This window comes from Oncorhynchus mykiss, chromosome 6 (genome assembly GCF_013265735.2).
Source record: "Oncorhynchus mykiss isolate Arlee chromosome 6, USDA_OmykA_1.1, whole genome shotgun sequence".
NCBI lineage: Eukaryota > Metazoa > Chordata > Actinopteri > Salmoniformes > Salmonidae > Oncorhynchus > Oncorhynchus mykiss.
In genome coordinates this window covers 87,347,381-87,365,236 of record NC_048570.1, presented here as the reverse complement: position 1 = coordinate 87,365,236, position 17,856 = coordinate 87,347,381, and the positions used below count along the sequence as shown (strand labels likewise).

The 17,856-nt window shown below is 41.3% G+C and overlaps 1 protein-coding gene across 3 annotated transcripts in view; it reads left to right on the top strand.

Moving 5' to 3' along the window:
- The first annotated feature begins 5,642 nt into the window (after positions 1 to 5,642).
- LOC110506202 (zinc finger protein 609-like) overlaps positions 5,643 to 17,856 on the top strand; it is a 95,998-nt gene continuing 83,784 nt past the window's right edge. For all 3 annotated transcript variants that reach the window (XM_036981381.1, XM_036981380.1, XM_036981379.1), the window contains exon 1: positions 5,643 to 6,079. The gene's annotated coding sequence lies outside the window, so the exon portion shown is untranslated. The remainder of the gene's footprint in view (positions 6,080 to 17,856) is intronic.

Sequence of the window (17,856 nt, the reverse complement as noted above, 5' to 3'; positions counted from 1 at the left end):
CACACCCATTGCAAGTTGTAATGTGTTTGTGTATCCATGCCTAGCATTGTAATTGGCCATTGATTAGCCTAGATTTTCTCTTGTTTGAGTTGCAGATTAAGCCACAGCCCTCCCATAGACAGCCTTTACCATGAGCCTACCTAATTGCACCAATCCTCCCAGTCATCTTTGCCACCCAGAGAGCGTAAGAGCTCTCCTTTGTAAAAGTTCCCCCCCACAAGGGTGTACAAGAATTCTCCAAATTTCAGCCTGACTGAATCAATGATGACAGCTACTTGCCTTGTGGGTGGCTTTCTTTCCTCCCCCACCAGATCAGGGCTTTCACTGGATAACAACAGACACCCGGTTCACACAAACACAGGCCCTGTTTCTGTTATTCCGACATTCAAACATTTGCAATGTCACTAAGCATGTTTAAATAAACACGACTGAAATCACTCACAGCGTTCCTCGTGCGCAAAATGACAGAGAGATCTAATGATGTTAACAAAGGGCCAAGTGTGAGACATTATAATGAGAAAGGGCCCGGTCCTCTGCTCTCTGAAAGGAGAATGAACTCTAATAGGATGGAATGTGAGCAGCAGCGGCACTTCCTGTTCTCTTCCTGTTCTCAGTCACGCCAGCTTCCTAGCAGCAGTTTTCCCCTCTCCCCTGCCTGAAGCTAATGCTAGTGCAACTACTTCACACGTCCCCCCCCTCTGTTATCCACTTCCCTGAATGGGAGAGGACAGACACATGACTACCTGAGGCTATGAATAAGGGGGGCTACACCCAGGCCTCTCACGAGCTAAAGACACCCAGCGACCACCTGCTTTATAGTGGGGGTTCCAATTCCTATTCAATTATTTCCAATCCAATAAATGTACTAATATGCCATAAGTAGCAGCAACTAGTTCATATTGGTATTTTTCAATTATATTCACTTGAATGTTTGAATGTAATTGAAATGGAATTCATTGGGGTGGGCTCTAGTAGTGGTAGCAGCAGGTCTTTTGTGTTGAGGACTGAAGGGTGATTGGGAAGGGGATTGGGGGAAATCCCTCCCCCCTAGGCTTGGATGTGGAATGAGGAATTGTAGGAGGCGACTGGGGAACAATGCAACACAGGAACGGCTTGTGGCGCGTCATCCATTACTCTGTTGTCAACCGCCCCCCCCCCCCTATTTTGGAAAAATGTACCTTCAATTAAAATTCTTCATCGTCTTCAAAATGGTTGAGAATGGTATTTTGAATCACCTTGAAATTGGCTGAAATGTGTTCTCAAGCTGCCAACATCTAAACAAACCTAAGATTTTTTTTCCATAGTAAAAAACAAAACTTGTTCACCACTTGTGAAACCCACCACAGATTGTCAGTTACTGTCTGCTCTCTGTCTCATCCAATCCCTCCTCCCAAGGTCTTGTGTGTGGAATGCATCATTTCCTCATCACACCCTTGATTGCCTGTGTGTTCGGCATGCCACGGATTCCTTGATGTAAGACTGGCTGATAAAGCTGTTAAGTAGAGCAGAAGTCCTGTCTGCAGCCGTGGCCTGCCAGCTCCAGTGTTCATCTGCCCAGCCCGCATTGGGGCTCATGGCTCGTCAGCTTCAGTTAGTCAGGAGGTCGCAGGCAGGCCCAGTCAGAGGAAGTGAAGCACATGAACCTTTGAACGAACTGCCTGGCTGGCTCCCCAAAGGCAAGTCAGTGTGTAAGATGGAGAGGGAGAGCATTTTTATATCTGACGTTCTCCTGTTATGGAGAATGCCGCTGGAGAGCCGACCTGATTGACCTCCAGGGCGGGCCTGAGCTAGTCACCGTCCACGGCAGATACTCAGATCTACAAGTCAGCCAAACCTCCAAACAACAGGGTATAAAGACATACATGCCAGGCAAAGGTAAGTGAATCTGTGCACCAACCCAAGTGAACAACTCCTCCGGCTCGACTTGATCATGGGTATTGGTTTCCGAACATCCGACAGCTGTGCAGAAGCATTGATCTATACCTTATGGACGTGTCCATTACAAATTGGCTTTATCACCAGGCAAATTCAACTGGCCCAATTTGTCTTGGCCCCTTTTGACCTGACCAACTAAGATAGTAGCTGCAACAATTGTCAAATTCTATGGGGATTACTCAAAATGGTACAGGTATAGTATCCCCTTTATGCATGCAATAGCTAAAGCAGCGCTTCTTTGCCTGACAATGAATCTAAACCACTTGCAGAGATACAAGGCAGATATGCAGGATATACTATATGGACATCAACGCCATTATCATACCTGGACATTTCTACTCTCCACACTAAGCTTCCTACTGGGACTTTTTATAGAGCTTTTCAGAACTGTATTGTATTACTGTCAGCTGCAGAGACGTCTGTCCAGACGAGTCACTCCAATTTGGGACCTAATCTGTCATCAGAACTAAATCGGGTCACATGGGTTGGTCTAGCGAACAGCCAGGCTCTCTGTAAGCACTGCAAAGGGAAAAAAACATAGCGATCCATCTTTCAAGCCTCAGGGATGGGTTCTTAGTCAAGTATGAATTACACTCTATGTATTTATAGGAGACTATCAGCATATCATCGCAACATGATGGGAAAGCAAAGCACTGCTGTTGTTTACTTCAGGAGCTAGAGACGGTCGTTTTCTCATTCATTTACTCAACCTCAAAACCTGTGATGGAATGATAGATGGCATAATTGGTGCAATTTGCCAGCGGAGAGACAGAAGGAAAGAAAGAGCCACAGCGGAGGTGGACAGGAAACACCCTGCCATCTCCATCCCAAAACTGTAGTTAACGTCTTCTGAAGTGTTTTTCAACGCCAGTCAGGGAGATCAAATTGAATACACAGTTGTCTCCTTGTGACTGTACTGGAATCAATGTGTGGCTGTTGGGATAAAATGCCCTTGCCTACCTGCCACATGGTTCCTGCATTTTCACTCTTGGATTCATTTGTAGTGTTTCCATCCATCTTAGACACATCGTGCCAGTCTGAAGAGGTAACATTCTCCTCTGAGCCCTCCATTATAGTACTTTAATGTATGATTAATGTGGCCAGGACAGGAGTAAACAGTATTTACATGGTTTGGTTAGAGACACACTCAATGCCTTTTAGACAGCAACCGCAGTGAGGACATCCTGTAATCAGATACGGTGGTGTAGTTCAGCTCAACTGTCATTAAGTACATGTATATCACCAAGGTATGCTGATTACCTTCTCACTCCAATCTGGAACATCTTGTTCCAGGGGTTGGGGTCAATTCCCATTTCAATTCAAAAAGTGAACCAAATTCAAATTCTAATTCTAATGTTTCCTCGTTGAAAAGCATTGAAGAGAATTGGAATGTTAGTGTACTTCCTGAAATGACTGAAATTGAAATGGAATTGATCCCAACCCAGCCTTGTTCATCTTCAGTGTATGCTGTACATGATCCCATGCTTGTTTCTCTTTAATCTATCATCTATCTATCATATTAACACGTTCTCCTTTGCCAGACTGAATTTCCTTCCATCCTGCCATCATCTATCCTTTCTTTCTACTTTCTAAATGAATTCATGTTTATCACCAATCCCATTGTTGTGACAAGCAGTGTTGTGGACAAAAAAGAAAGGTGCATTATTTGAAAATAGTTTTTTCTGTTTTGCTGTTGGCTGAAATTATTCATACTTTGTGTAAGAACAATGCCTAAATTAAAAGAGTGTTTATCATCCCTGGGTGAGCTTCAAGGCTCACAGTGTCTCTTTAATGTGGTAATGGAAGATCAGACTCCACAAATGAAACCGGTGCCTCTGTTATTCCAAATGACTGATTGATTTGCCATTTTTCAGCAAGGGAAAAAATATTACACGGTCGACACAGCTTGTTCATTTGGGTTTCTGGCTGGCACGTCAGGCAGACAGACAGAGAGGGGCCTGGTCTAATGCCTGCGACTTGAAGGGCGAGTCATCAGTGATCTCTCTCTCCCCACTGTGCTCATTCACTGACTGTTATTTATCTTTCCAATGGAGACTGGCTGCTCCTTGGGGGAGGATGAGTGTGCCTGCCAGCGGGGAACGCATGGGAAGATGGAGGACGGTGGCTGACTGCTGCTTTGGCTCTGTGTGAAAATGAGCCCATTAATTCAGTTTCCCCCCAGGCCTCCCTGTGCCTGTTGTCTCTGTTTGTTAGTGAGATGATTCCTTCTGTCACGTCAAAGGGAACATTATCATATTCTTGTTGCCGGGGAAACCGTGCAGCAGCCAGAGAGAGGGCGAGGATCTCTTTAAGCCGTTTGAAGCGGGTAAACATGAAAGGTTATCTGTGGCGCTTTATGAGAAATGGCAACATGACAGACACATTTTTTCCTTGTGTCTCCTTCCTGTACTGTAATTCTTCTGCCTGCTTCCTAAAATGATACAACATAAAATATCTTGGTTGAGATGTAAGTCTTTCTGAACAATGGAATTTAGGTACTGTGAGTGAATCTTGTGAGGCCTTCAGACAGCTCATTCCATCAAAGTTAGGCTTATTTAAAATCTTCAACTGACCTGCACTTCAAATAATTCAATCCAAAAAAGGAGTGAGGATCAAACATTTTTTCTTTCACCTCACTGAAATTTCTTCCTGTGTCAATTGTTGTGTAATTACCGTGCTGTGTGCAATCAAAACCGTCAACCCTGCAGTGAAAACTCTTGGAGATTCATCAATCTAGTGTAAGCCACACTATACCATTGAGGTCCCAGGCCATAAATGAAGAGCCACACTGACCTGGTCCAGGAATGTCTCCTAGGCACTTCTGAAAAGGCTTTAATAAGTATAAGCAACATGGGGAACATGTGGAGCTACTATATTGCTTATACTTAGCTATCAGTGGAGGCTGCTGAGAGGAGGATGGCTCATAATAATGACTGGAATGGAGTATATGGAATGGTATCAAGCACATGTTATAACTGTTTTCTTCATGCGTTTGATACCATTCCTTTCACTCCATTCCAGTCATTATTATGAGCCATCCTCCTGTCAGCAGCCTCCACTGTTAGCTATCCAATTCATTCAGATATACAAAGTGCCTACAGGGTGTGGGGTCTAAGGGTTGTTTCTGGACTGGACCTGTTTAAAGACAATAAAGAACAGAACAACTCATGAGTCAAGTATTGCTGGTAGTATCATTCTCTTGTTACATTTTTAGCCCAATAAAATATTTCCTCTCATCTCCTCAAAACCAATAGCTGACAGATATATTCTACCCTGAAATATGTCATGGCATCCACATGGGAAATGTATTCTGCTCTCCAAATATACAGTTCTGAGTACATGGTGTCAAATTGTTTTTATTATCCCTAATTGAAGGAGGCACTCTATAAAATACAATTTCCTTTAGGAAATAAATAGGTCATACATGTTTTATTAAATGCTCTTATTATGTTAGCATTTTTTGTCAAATGTTATGATAAATTGTCACTCATAATGCAGGAGGACACAACATTAATTTATCAAGCCAATGTTTTTTTTGCCATATAGGTTATGTATTATGAATGTATTACTTGGAGATGTGTGCAGATGTCATTACATTTTAGCAAACATTTGGTGAAAACGACAATATAATCCATTCAAATTCCAGATATGTCTCTTTTTACTCAAGCGCACCCCTCCTGCAAGATAGTTCAATCCGAATGGAACGTTTGTCCTGGATTTCCTAGCAGCTCGTTCTGCTTGTTGGTTACGTTGTATCAATCTCCAGTATAGGAGGGTACTAACAACCAGCAAGATACAGATACATCGAAAGCAGAGGAATTAACCCAGGGAGGAAATCTGTTCAATGTTGGATTTACTGTACAGGAGACCAAAGGGAAATATTAAATCCTTGAATGGTTCGAGATTTAAGCTAAAAATGACCGCCCGAGCCGGTATTTTCGATTTGGAACGGGATCTCAAAGTGTGATGGCAGCAGTCCAGTGAATTGCTGGCCTCTCCTTTTCCTTGCCGTTGGATTTCTTGGGGAGTGCATTGGTCTGTGGTTATTTTGACAGATTTTTGTTGTCATTCTCGTCAATTACTTTTACTCTTTCTATCTATGGAGTGTACGTAATCCGTCGTTGTACTGGGGTTTTCACACGGGGTAAGTGTCGCCTAAATATAATTATATTGTATTTTGATATGTGGTGGGACTGGGAGAGACTGCTAGCCAGCTAGCAATGAAGCTAGCTAACGTTAGCTAACTAGCTATGCCCTGAGAACTCATTGTTTGAGAGACCTAGCTAACTAGCAATAAGTTTGTCACAGAAAGCAACATTATTTGACATGGATACCGTTTAATGCTAACTACGAAATTAAAGAACTAGCTAACCAATATGTATTTTAAACGAAGCCTCTTTGCCACGAACACAGAACAATATTCTGAATCTAGGTATCAAATCGTGCAGCTAGAAGCCAATTAGCCTAGCTAACGTTAGTTAGCAAGCTAGCTTGACACGCTTATTTCACAATATGCGACAGGGTAATAACAGTCTTTGGAAGTTAGCTAGTTAGCCATATTGGCATTCTGTACATTTTATAAACTGAGGTGATTGGGGTTCATATTTTGGTTCTATGCTAACCAGTAACCTAAGGTCAACTCGAGCAGCAATGTCAGGGCTGAGATTAACACCTCATGCACGCTGTGACATTATTTGATTGCTCAGCCACATGCATTGCAGGGATTGCCTGTAGTGGAGCTTGTCGGCCAACAGAACGTTGCATGCCAATACAACTCTCCTTGGCTCTACATGTGTAAGCTTGCTAGCTAAACGCTGTATTAAAATATCATAACATTTCCCAATCTCAAGCATATCTGCTATTATTACAGTAAGTACCACATGCTAGAGACTGACAGATGATTTATCTAGTTTGGACATGGCTGTGGGTTTCAGCAGCCAATACTGGTATAGGCTAGGCTTTGAGAACACTCACTGCCTAGTAAAATTATGAAAGTACAATGTCAACATAGTATGAAGTTGTTCTAGTACTTGAAATGAATTAGGAAAACAACAAGACTTTGGCTGAATGCCTTGGAAGTCTGATGGGGATTCGGCCCATGTTGGCGCTTTTAAACATTTCCACTGCTAACAAATCAAACCAGATGTGGAAAAACATTGTTTATTGTGAACCACACTTATCTTGGTTACTTATCATGACCTTCCCTAATACATAGTAGACAGTACTTTCCCAATAGTTGTGTGTGTATTCCATAGTACTGCTAGATATCCCTAGTGAGTCAACACATTGTAAAGGCTACAGGTTCCATGCATGTGGGCAATTCCATGGTAATGGATTTACGCTGAGACTCAGATTGTTAACTTTAAAATGTAAACCAACCAAAAACCATAGATTCAAAAAAAAAAAACTTAATTCTGTGACCCAGCTTTGCGCAGTTTTTCCAGTAAATGTTTTTTATTTAAATTGTTCAAATTAGTCATTGTTCATAGAGCTGTATGGTTTATTAAACTCGAAAATCAATGGTTTTTGTTTGGCATACATTTTAAAGTGTGAAACCGGAGTTTCAGCGTAATTCCATTACCTTGGACTGGCCCACATGGGTGAATCAGTGATTTGTAGTCTACTCTATTCTGACGATGGAGAAATCAAGCTTGCTAGCAGGACTTTGATCTGGAGTGTGGACCCACGGAAGGAGTGAATTCTACAGTGACTATGTTCCATGGGACAAATGGTATGTCTCAGAAACAAACATGTTTTCATCTTACCTGTCTTGGATCAGCCAATCATCTATGATGTCACTTTGAGAATCAGGAACAGTAGAGCATTAAACTACACTGAACAATGATTTTTCAGCCTGTTTGTTTAGAGTCCTGAAGCATCTGATTAGTTTTATTTCAGGAAAGGGAGTACGTCAGTGTGGCTCCAGTCATCTGATGGTAACATCAGCTGATGACACACTAGAGAGGATTTACATCCTAAAAGGTAGCTGGCAATTTGAAACCTCAGGGGAATCACTAACAGTCACTTGAACAAAGCCAATTCTCAGAGGTTGGCTGGAATTGAAATGACGCTAAAAGGAGGGTTCCAATTGATTTAAAAAAAATTGTTTTGAAATGTGCCGATTTATGATTGAATTGTGTTTGCTTAGCCTTATTCAAGGACATGTATTTCTGACCTAGCCTACAGCCTTACTTGAAGTCGTTTGTACACATTTTTCAGATCCCCTGCCACTTCCTATTACAGTTTGACAAAGCTTTCAGTCCAGTGGGCTGTACCGTTATCGACATGTCATGAGTAACACAGCTTCTTTACTGTACATCAGCATCTCTTATAAATACACAGATTCCCACTGGCCAACACACACAGCACTCCTCTCCCCTAACAAAAGTTCCAGGTATACCACTTCAAAGCCTATTGACCACAGGGTGAAGGTCTTGTTAAAACGCCAATGGACTCTGTGCAAATGTTGCGATCTTTATCCAGATTTTTTAAAAGTTGATCCATTTATGGATTTTTATGTTCTTGAAGCTTGTCCTGTTTAATTGCTTTGCTTTAAGTATCATTAACAGCTCAAAATGATTGAATAGCAGAAAGCGTGTGGTGAGATATTGAGTTTTGTGAGAACCTCAATTTATATTCAGTAGGCTTAGCTGCATTACATTTTGTAACTGAACTTTAAGCCTTTCTGAAGTCTTATGTCAAGGATGTGCCTGGTTTGTCTACTTTTATCAGTCTGTGTTGTAAGCTGTTATTGGACACACTACTCACATGCACTGAGTATACGTACGGGATAAACGCCAACGTTCTGTATGTTACCTTGGAATTAATGGACGACGCAGCGGGAAGATGTGGAGCCGAGTCCCTTTGCAGAGTTCATTTTTCCAAGGTAATGTAGAGGCATTTATCCCACTTATACCAAAGGTGCTAAAGAAAACAGTATAAAAGCACGCTGGTAGAAAAACGGAAATTGATATTTTTCAATGCAAATTTATACTTTCTCATCTTTTGGTTGCTAGAGATGTGACCCAGTCGTTCGTTCTTTGTTCCATTGCCATGCTCATGCTCAGTGGCAATGTTCTTCTTCTTGCTTGCTGACACTTAGCCAACTAGCTATGGCTACACAGTCACGACCTCTGCAGACAGAAAAACAGCAAATGCGATGTTTTCTGTTGACATTCATTTGGATACATCCACATGTGCTGATAATGCCTGGCATAGCTAGAAGAGTTTGGCTTCAAGGCAGGACACAAAACACTGACTGTTAATTACGAGGAGATCGCTTTGCATATCAAACACTAGACGCTAGCTAAATAGTTTGTTGCTAGCAAAACTGCCAATATGACAACCAAATTTAAAAAAATCAGTTGCTGAAAACAGCTGGTCAAACATGGGAGGATTTGACAGCTTGAGTGGGGGAGGGGACAGGAGAAATTAATGTTAATCACTCACCATGTTATGTCAGATGCTCAAATGTCTCTGTAAAAACAAATCAATGCTAGCTAGCTAGCTACGTCTTTTCCTCGGTGGACCTGCGTTTACATTGTATCCATTTTCAGGTTGTGTGATTGTTGGTTTAGCTTTCTGTAACGGTGTAGCAAGTAGTCTGCATGTTAGAGGTCGACCGACCAATCGGAATGGTCTATTAATTAGGGCCGATTTCAAGTTTTCATAACAATCGGAAAACGGTATTTTTGGACAGCTATTTGGACGATTTTTAATTTTAATTTTTTTACACCTTTTATTTAACTAGGTAAGTCAGATAAGAACACATTCTTATTTTCAATGACGGTCTAGGAACGGTGGGTTAACTGCCTTGTTCAGGGGCAGAACGGCAGATTTTTACCTTGTCCGCTCTGGGATTCAATCTTGCAACCTTACAGTTAACTAGTCCAACGCTCTAACCACCTGATTACATTGCACTCCACGAGGAGCCTGCCTGTTACACAAATGCAGTAAGAAGCCAAGGTAAGGTGCTGGCTAGCATTAAACTTATCTTATAAAAAACAATCAATCATATCACCAGTTAACTACACGTGGTTGATGATATTACTAGTTTATCTAGCATGTCCTGCATTGCATATAATCGATGCAACGCAGGGGGATGATTTAACAAAAGTGCATTTGCGAAAAAAGCACAATCTTTGCACGACTGTACCTAACCATAAACACCAATGCTTTTCTTAAAATCAATACACAGAAGTATATATTTTTAAACCTGCATATTTAGCTAAAAGAAACCCAGGTTAGCCGGCAATATTAACCAGGTGAAATTGTGTAACTTATCTTGGGTTTATTGCACGCAGAGTCAGGGTATATGCAACAGTTTGGGCCGCATAATTTGCCAGAATTTTACGTAATTATGACATAACATGGAAGGTTGTGCAATGTAACAGGAATATTTAGATTTATGGATGCCACCCGTTAGAAAAAATACGGAACGGTTCCGTATTTCACTGAAAGAATAAACGTCTTGTTTTCGAGATGATAGTTTCCGGATTCTACGATATTAATGACCTACGGCTCGTATTTCTCTGTGTTATTATGTTATAACTAAGATATGATTTGATAGAGCAGTCTGACTGAGCGGTGGTAGGCACCAGCAGGCTCGTAAGCATTCATTCAAACAGCACTTTCCTGCGTTTACCAGCAGCTCATCGCTGTGCTTCAAGCTTTGAGCCGTTTATGACTTCAAGCCTATCAACTCCCGAGATTAGGCTGGTGTAACCAATGTGAAATGGCTAGCTAGTTAGCGGGGTGCACGCTAATAGCGTTTCAAACGTCACTCGCTCTGAGACTTGCAGTAGTTGTTACCCTTGCTCTGCATGGGTAACGCTGCTTCGAGAGTGGCTGTCGTCGATGTGTTCCTGGTTTGAGCCCGGGTAGGAGCGAGGAGAGGGACGGAAGGTATACTGTTACACTGGCAATACTAAAGTGCCTATAAGAACATCCAATAGTCAAAGGTATATGAAATACCAATCGTATAGTGAGAGAGAGTCCTATAATTCCTATAATAACCTCAACCTAAAACTTCTTACCTGGGAATATTGAAGACTCATGTTAAAAGGAACCACCAGCTTTCATATGTTCTCATGTTCTGAGCAAGGAACTTAAACGTTAGTTTTTTTTTACATGGAACATATTGCATTTTACTTTCTTCCCCAACACTTTGTTTTTGCATTATTTAAACCAAATTGAACATGTTTCATTATTTACTTGAGGCTAAATTGATTGTATTGATGTTATTATTATTATTATATATATATATTAAGTTAAAATAAGTGTTAATTCAGTATTGTTGTAATTGTCATTATTACAAATAAATAAAAATTGGCAGATTTTTTATCGGTATCGGCATGTTTTGGTCCTCCAATAATCGGTATCGGCGTTGAAAATTCATAATCGGTCGACCTCTACTGCATGTGTAGGCGCATATTGCGTCATGATTTGAAGGTTTCCAGATGTCTGGTTGTAATGTCCATTCTAGAATGCCCTTCTAGCCAATCAAAAACGACTATTCAATAATACTGTGGTATAAAAAAAACATTAAGGACACACCTTTCCATGACATAGTCTGACCAGATGAAAGCTATGATCCCTTATTGATGTCCCTTGTTAAATTCACTTCAGTCACTGTTGATGAAGGGGAGGAGACCGGTTAAAGAAGGATTTTTAAGCCTTGAGACAATTGAGACATGGACTGTGTATGTGTACAAATTGAGGGTGAATGGGCAAGACAAAGGATTTAAGTGCTTTTTGAACGGGGTTTGGTAGTAGGTGCCAGGCTCACCGTTTTTGTCAAGAAACCCAGCAGCGTTGCAGTTTTCACGCTCAACAGTTTCCCACGTGTATCAAGAATGGTCCACCACCTAAAGGACATCCAGCCAATTTGACACAACGGTCATTTGGAGTCAACATCAGCCAGCATCCCTGTGGAATGCTTTCGACACTGTAGCATCCATGCAACTCAATATTAGGAAGGTGTTTCTAATGTTTGGTACAGTGTATTTGACAGCAATGAACTGGTTGGTGCGTATTGCCAATCTGTCAGACTATCGAAGGACCTTTCTCATCATTCAGGCTAGTGAGGTTTTCAATTGTCCACAGATTTCTGTATTACTTCTCCCTTATTGAGCTCACTTTACAAAATACCAGTTTGTGGCCAATTCACCCAGTGTTCTGGCTGTGCCTCTTTGCATTGGTACTGATTTACGCAGCAGGGAGTCCTCTCAATGCAGAAGGTCAAGTCTTTAGCGGTTTTCTAGGCATTGGTCACTGTGAGCCACTGTCTGGATCAACAACACGTCTCTGTACTTGCCCCCTAGTTTATTGTGGCCTCTGCAGATAATTGGATAAGTGAGAGAGAGGCAACGTTTTGCTGTAGACTGCTTCCTGCCAAATGGAAAAGGATTCCAGTGTGTTTTCATGCTAATCGCACCGGGCCTAAATTACAAGCTCTATAATAACGTTATCTAGCTACTTCTGTTGGACATAATCACACACAACCTACCTCATTCTGGTTTGGTTAGGCTTATTACTAGAGATTTTTGTAACTAAACCAAGATGCAACACAGTCTGTTTCAAATGGGAACAAATGAGCCATAGTTGACAGAACAAGCAAGGAGGTGGGCAGTGCCAAGCACGAGCTAGCAAGATCCTATTGGCGCGTTCTAGCATTAATTTGCATATTTCTGTTGGGGAACGCCTACTCTGAAGTGTGCAATAACTCAATTCGCCTTTGCACTCCTTCCTAACAACTTTATTTAAAAAAATATATATATATTTGGGAAAGGGTTAAGTCTACTAAACTTAGTCCACTCTGTTCGTAACAGATTGTAGTTTTGGGAACAGAACTGTATTGAGATCCAATGTTTAATCGATGAGTGAATTGCCAGAATGTCTGCCTAAATCCATCTTCTCCCACTGCCGGCCACTGGGCTTCCTCTCACTACCATATTTGGTAGTGAGTGGAAACGCCAACCGGATGCTTCATATTTATACATCAGTTGAAATATCTGTCTCATTGTTCTATCTGTGCTATTAGTACCTGATGTCTGGTTTGATCTAGCCATCTGACTGAAATGCATAAGACTAGGACAGTTGATAAGGCTTAGTTCTGTCTGTCTTTTCCTAGCGGTTTGTTTACATTGTTCACAGCAAGTGATTTGCAATGCCAGTTGTGTCAAACAGAAAGCTTATCTCATTGCAAAAGATGCATTATGGGGACTTGGACTAGCCTCCATGTACGGTCACTGCAAACAAAGATGTTGCTTATGATGAGACCGTTCAGTTCATAGAATAACTCGTGTTGAAGCCATATGGCCTTGTGGTGTCCCCCTTGTTAGACTAATTATTATACAATTGGCCTGTTTTTAGACAGGTGTTGGGCTATTGACGAACTGTTAAAATAAGGTAGGTGCTTGTCTGATTGCGTTAAATACATTCAACACATTGCTTTTGAAATGTGTGTGAGTGGTACTGTGGATTTTAGAACAGTCTTTAACCGCCTCTTATAGCTCTGAGCTACATAGCAACATTAATCACTCACCCCACATCACGATGCTGCTGTTGTCCAGGCCTAGGAACCCCAGGATCCTAATAAAATACTAGGGTCTAGTCTCCATTCACATTTGACTTACCATTCTGGTTAGCCTCTTTGTTAGGTGAGATGTTTCTGTCTGTTTCCAGTGCGGTATTTGGCCCATGTCCTTTAATCCAATTGTAGGTACGGCATTGATTGACCAGATACTGGTATGAATGTAATTTTTTGATCTTTATTTAACTAGGCAAGTCAGTTAAGAACAAATTCTTATTTTCAATGACGGCCTAGTGGGTTAAACTGCCTGTTCAGGGGCAGAACGACAGATTTGTACCTTGTCAGCTCGGGGGTTTGAACTTGCAACCCTGCGGTTACTAGTCCAACGCTCTAACCACTAGGCTACCCTATCATGCTGAACACAGGGAATGTCCCTTGAATTGGTCAAGACTCAAGTCTGTTGGAAATCAATTATGTTTGGTGAAGGGGCCCAGAGTCTAGATTCAGCCCAGTTCAGAATATTGACACACATTTGAGTCACTGTTGTCTAGATCTATAGATGGACTCTTGTTGGCTGTTCACTCACAAACACGTTCATGCAGTGAATCCATCAAGTCTATTGTGAATAAAGTTGAACTATGCAATCTGGATGGGAATTATTCAAGATATCTGCTGGGTTTGATCCAATTCATCTAGGAAACTAGGTGTTTTCTTTTGTCCCATCTGAGCTTTTGAAACGTTGAACATGCTGAATGGGGTAGGCTTGGTCTTTTATATAACGTATATCAGAGTATTTGGAAATCGCCATGGGATGGTTTTTCAATACCATCATCAATACTTTGAAACTATTTATTTTGAAGTTTTTCAATACATTTTATATTTGTAGCTACTGAAGTGAATCCCTGCAGTCAACTTGTGCGATGTGATAGGAGATAAAGGAGATCACGTTCTTCATTTCACCTGGCACATGATTTTACATCATGAAGCTTTTACCATAGTTCCCCAGAACAGTTGAGCCAGTCACTTGTTTGTAAATAGCACAATGGTGTAAGCGGGAGCAGGTAAGTCAAGCTGTCTGTTGACAGGCGTCGGCTTTTCTATTGAAAGTGAAGGGTTTTTGTTTCTTTAGCATAAATATAGTGATCAGGGACGTGTAACTTGTTTCCCTTCACAGAAAATACATCAGTGCAACACATTTGGCAGAAAATAGCTTCATTTTCATCAGATGACAACAGAAGTGCAACGCTATTTGGCTGGCAGCCACAGTGAATTAGTAAATGAGCTGACAATGAAAAAGCAAGGTATTTTTTGCTAAAACGATGCATGTCCATCATATTGCAAAATGTTTATTATAGAAAGAATGCAGCCAGCTACATTTCCTAATGTTTTGATTGAAGTTAATCTGTCATTTTACCAGAGAAAAGTAGACCACCAGTCAGAGAGCTGTCTGCTGATAGAATGCCGTTCTACTGAAGCACAAAATGGGTCGGATGGCAGCAGAAATTACAATAAGAAGCATTTTAGATCTGCGTTTATAAAACGCTTCGAGATTTCTTATGAGTTTTATGAAAAATAAAGAATTCTGTGTTAGAGACCCCCTAGGTTTAACTAGCTAGTTATCTAAATAAGTGACTTAATTAATAAGGTGATGGTGCATCATATTGTGTAAGCTTTCAGTCTTTGAGAAGTCAAAGCTCTTCGGAGGAGTTATCCACACAGCTGCCACTATCTTGATATCCTCTTCTTTCTCAGCCTGTTTGACCCTCCCTCCTCTTCTCTGAGCAGAGCAGGCATTCCCTTTCCCTTGTGACTCCAGACACACGTGTGTGTGTGTGTGTGTGTGTGTGTGTGTGCATGCTGCCTCAGAGCAGACAGGCAGTCTTCAAAACTTTGTTCATTTGGACAATGTCTCTCGTTCACATTCTCTTGTAAGTGTCCAAACTCACCAAAAATGACATTCTGTAGCACCTACCTATACATGTATAACTTTATAAGATGGATTGCCTGTCTTTGAAATGTTTATTTTCATTTGCACTCCTTTGCATATTTAGCGAGCGGCCTCCCTGGAAATTCTGTTACCAGAATGCTATTTTATTTTACCTTTATTTAACTAGGCAAGTCAGTTAAGAACAAATTCTTATTTTCAATGACGGCCTAGGAACAGTGGGTTAACTGCCTGTTCAGGGGCAGATTTGTACCTTGTCAGCTCGGGGATTTGAATTTGCAACCAGAGGGTTGCTAGTCCAACCCTCTAACCACTAGGCTACCCTGCCGCCCTAATAAAATTAGCACAATTAACAGATGCCCAATGGGAGGGGGGGTGTATATCGATACAGTTAAGAGTTTTTGCGCAGGTACCTACATATCGCAATATTATTTTGGACAATATTGCACCAATATTCTGACTCCAAATATTGATTTGTACAAAAATAAATCTTGGTGGCGTTAGCGCCAGACAGCTGTACCAGCGCCAAAACTCTGGTATTTTTAATATTATAGCTTGTTCTCCATCTTCTTTTTAAATAGTGAGCCAACGTGTTTTCAGCACTTTTATATCCATGACTTATCAAACAATAATTCTCATACTCTCTCCTGTTCCTCTTCAGCAGAGCATTAGGTTTGGAACATTGAATCACAATACTTAGGCGCCGATATGGTATTGCGATTCTAAGTATCGTGATAATATCGTACCGCGAGATCCCTGGCAATTCCCAGCCATACATGCTATCATTTGGTTGTGTTCAAACCCAATCAGATCAATTCTTGTTATTATGTTTAAGTGGGTTTTATTTGAGTTGGGTAAATATTGTACTTTGGCTACCTCAAGTAGCCTATTACACAGAGCATTTTGGTTTTCAGGCACTTGTAGTCAGGCAGGCATGTGTTTTTCATTTTCATGCCAAGATTGCATTGGAGGTTTCCCTTTATGAAAATGTCTTCTCATGATTAGAGCTGTTAGCGATAAGCTGTTTTGCCAGCTGTTAAAAAAGGTATGCTAACACATGGAACATGAGGAGGCCTGTCAACCAAGTGAAGGATCTCTTTGCTTGAATTCCTCTAATTCCACATTGGCAAGTAATGCAGTTTCTTTGGGTGTAAAATGAAGGTCAGATACCTTTGCACCGGGAAGAATCATCCAGGTGGATGTAGTAGTTGTGAAATAGTTTGGAAATGTGAAATGGTCTAGGGTAATGCTGTCCTCCAGGACCAGATGGTGCTTGATGTAGGACTACTTGCTCCACTTAGGCTACTATATTAAGGTATGTTGTCCTATTGATTCGTTCTGGCCTCACTACATTTTTGTCAATGTGTAGCCTATTTCAGCCATGACAATTTATTAGGAAAAGTAGTCTTGCTTAGACTGTAATAATCTCATGTAGGCCCTAACCTATGTCCTGCATACAATATGTATTAACATCTCTTCATAGAAAGTGGTCTTGGGCAGTGAAAAACTCTGGTGATAGGCTAACTATTCAGTTGTCTGAGTTTCTGCTACACACAGTTATTATTTTTTCTTTGGTTTAGGTAGTGTTTCTGAAGTTCCAAAGCTCTTTGATGGAAAACTTGTTCTGTTGGCCAACTCACAGTAAAGTTTAGGACGGCGAGAAATTGGTCTTGAAAAGCAGCATGAGTCGACTTGTCCATCGACGTGGATAAGGTTCAAGTTCAGAACAAGCTTCATTTTCACAATTGGTGTGTGGGGTATTACCGGGAGAGTCCATGACTCTTCTGGTCACTTCTGGTTACTGTTTTAAAGGACATTCTACTCCAAAAATCCTTTGAAACTCAGTTGAATTTAATCTCTTGATCTTAATTATTTAGCCGTGCGCCCTTTTACTAAATGAAATATAGGAGAAACACTGATCATGCTGCTCACATTTCAGTCTGACTTGGGGATCTGAAGTCAGTTGATTAGGTTTGAGTCAGTGCAGGTTTAGTGCTGATGCATTTAGCCTACATCGTTTAACAGCTGCAACAGCGTGCTTGTATGTCTTTACATTCCTTACACCATCTGCAAAGATCAACTGGGAGTTTTCCTTGAATGTAATTTTGTCTGAATGTAGACCAGAAGGAAAGATTGAGAAAGGCAGAGGTAAGGAAAGAAGGGACCATACGAAGGGGGAAGGAAAGAAGGGACCATACGAAGGGAGAGAGGGGGAAGGAAAGAAGGGACCATACGAAGGGAGAGAGGGGGGAAGGAAAGAAGGGACCATACGAAGGGGGAAGGAAAGAAGGGACCATACGAAGGGAGAGAGAGGGGAATGAAAGAAGGGACCATACGAAGGGAGAGAGGGGGAAGGAAAGAATGGACCATATGAAGGGAGAGAGGGGGAAGGAAAGGACCATACGAAGGGAGAGGGGGGGAAGGAATGAATGAAGGGACCATA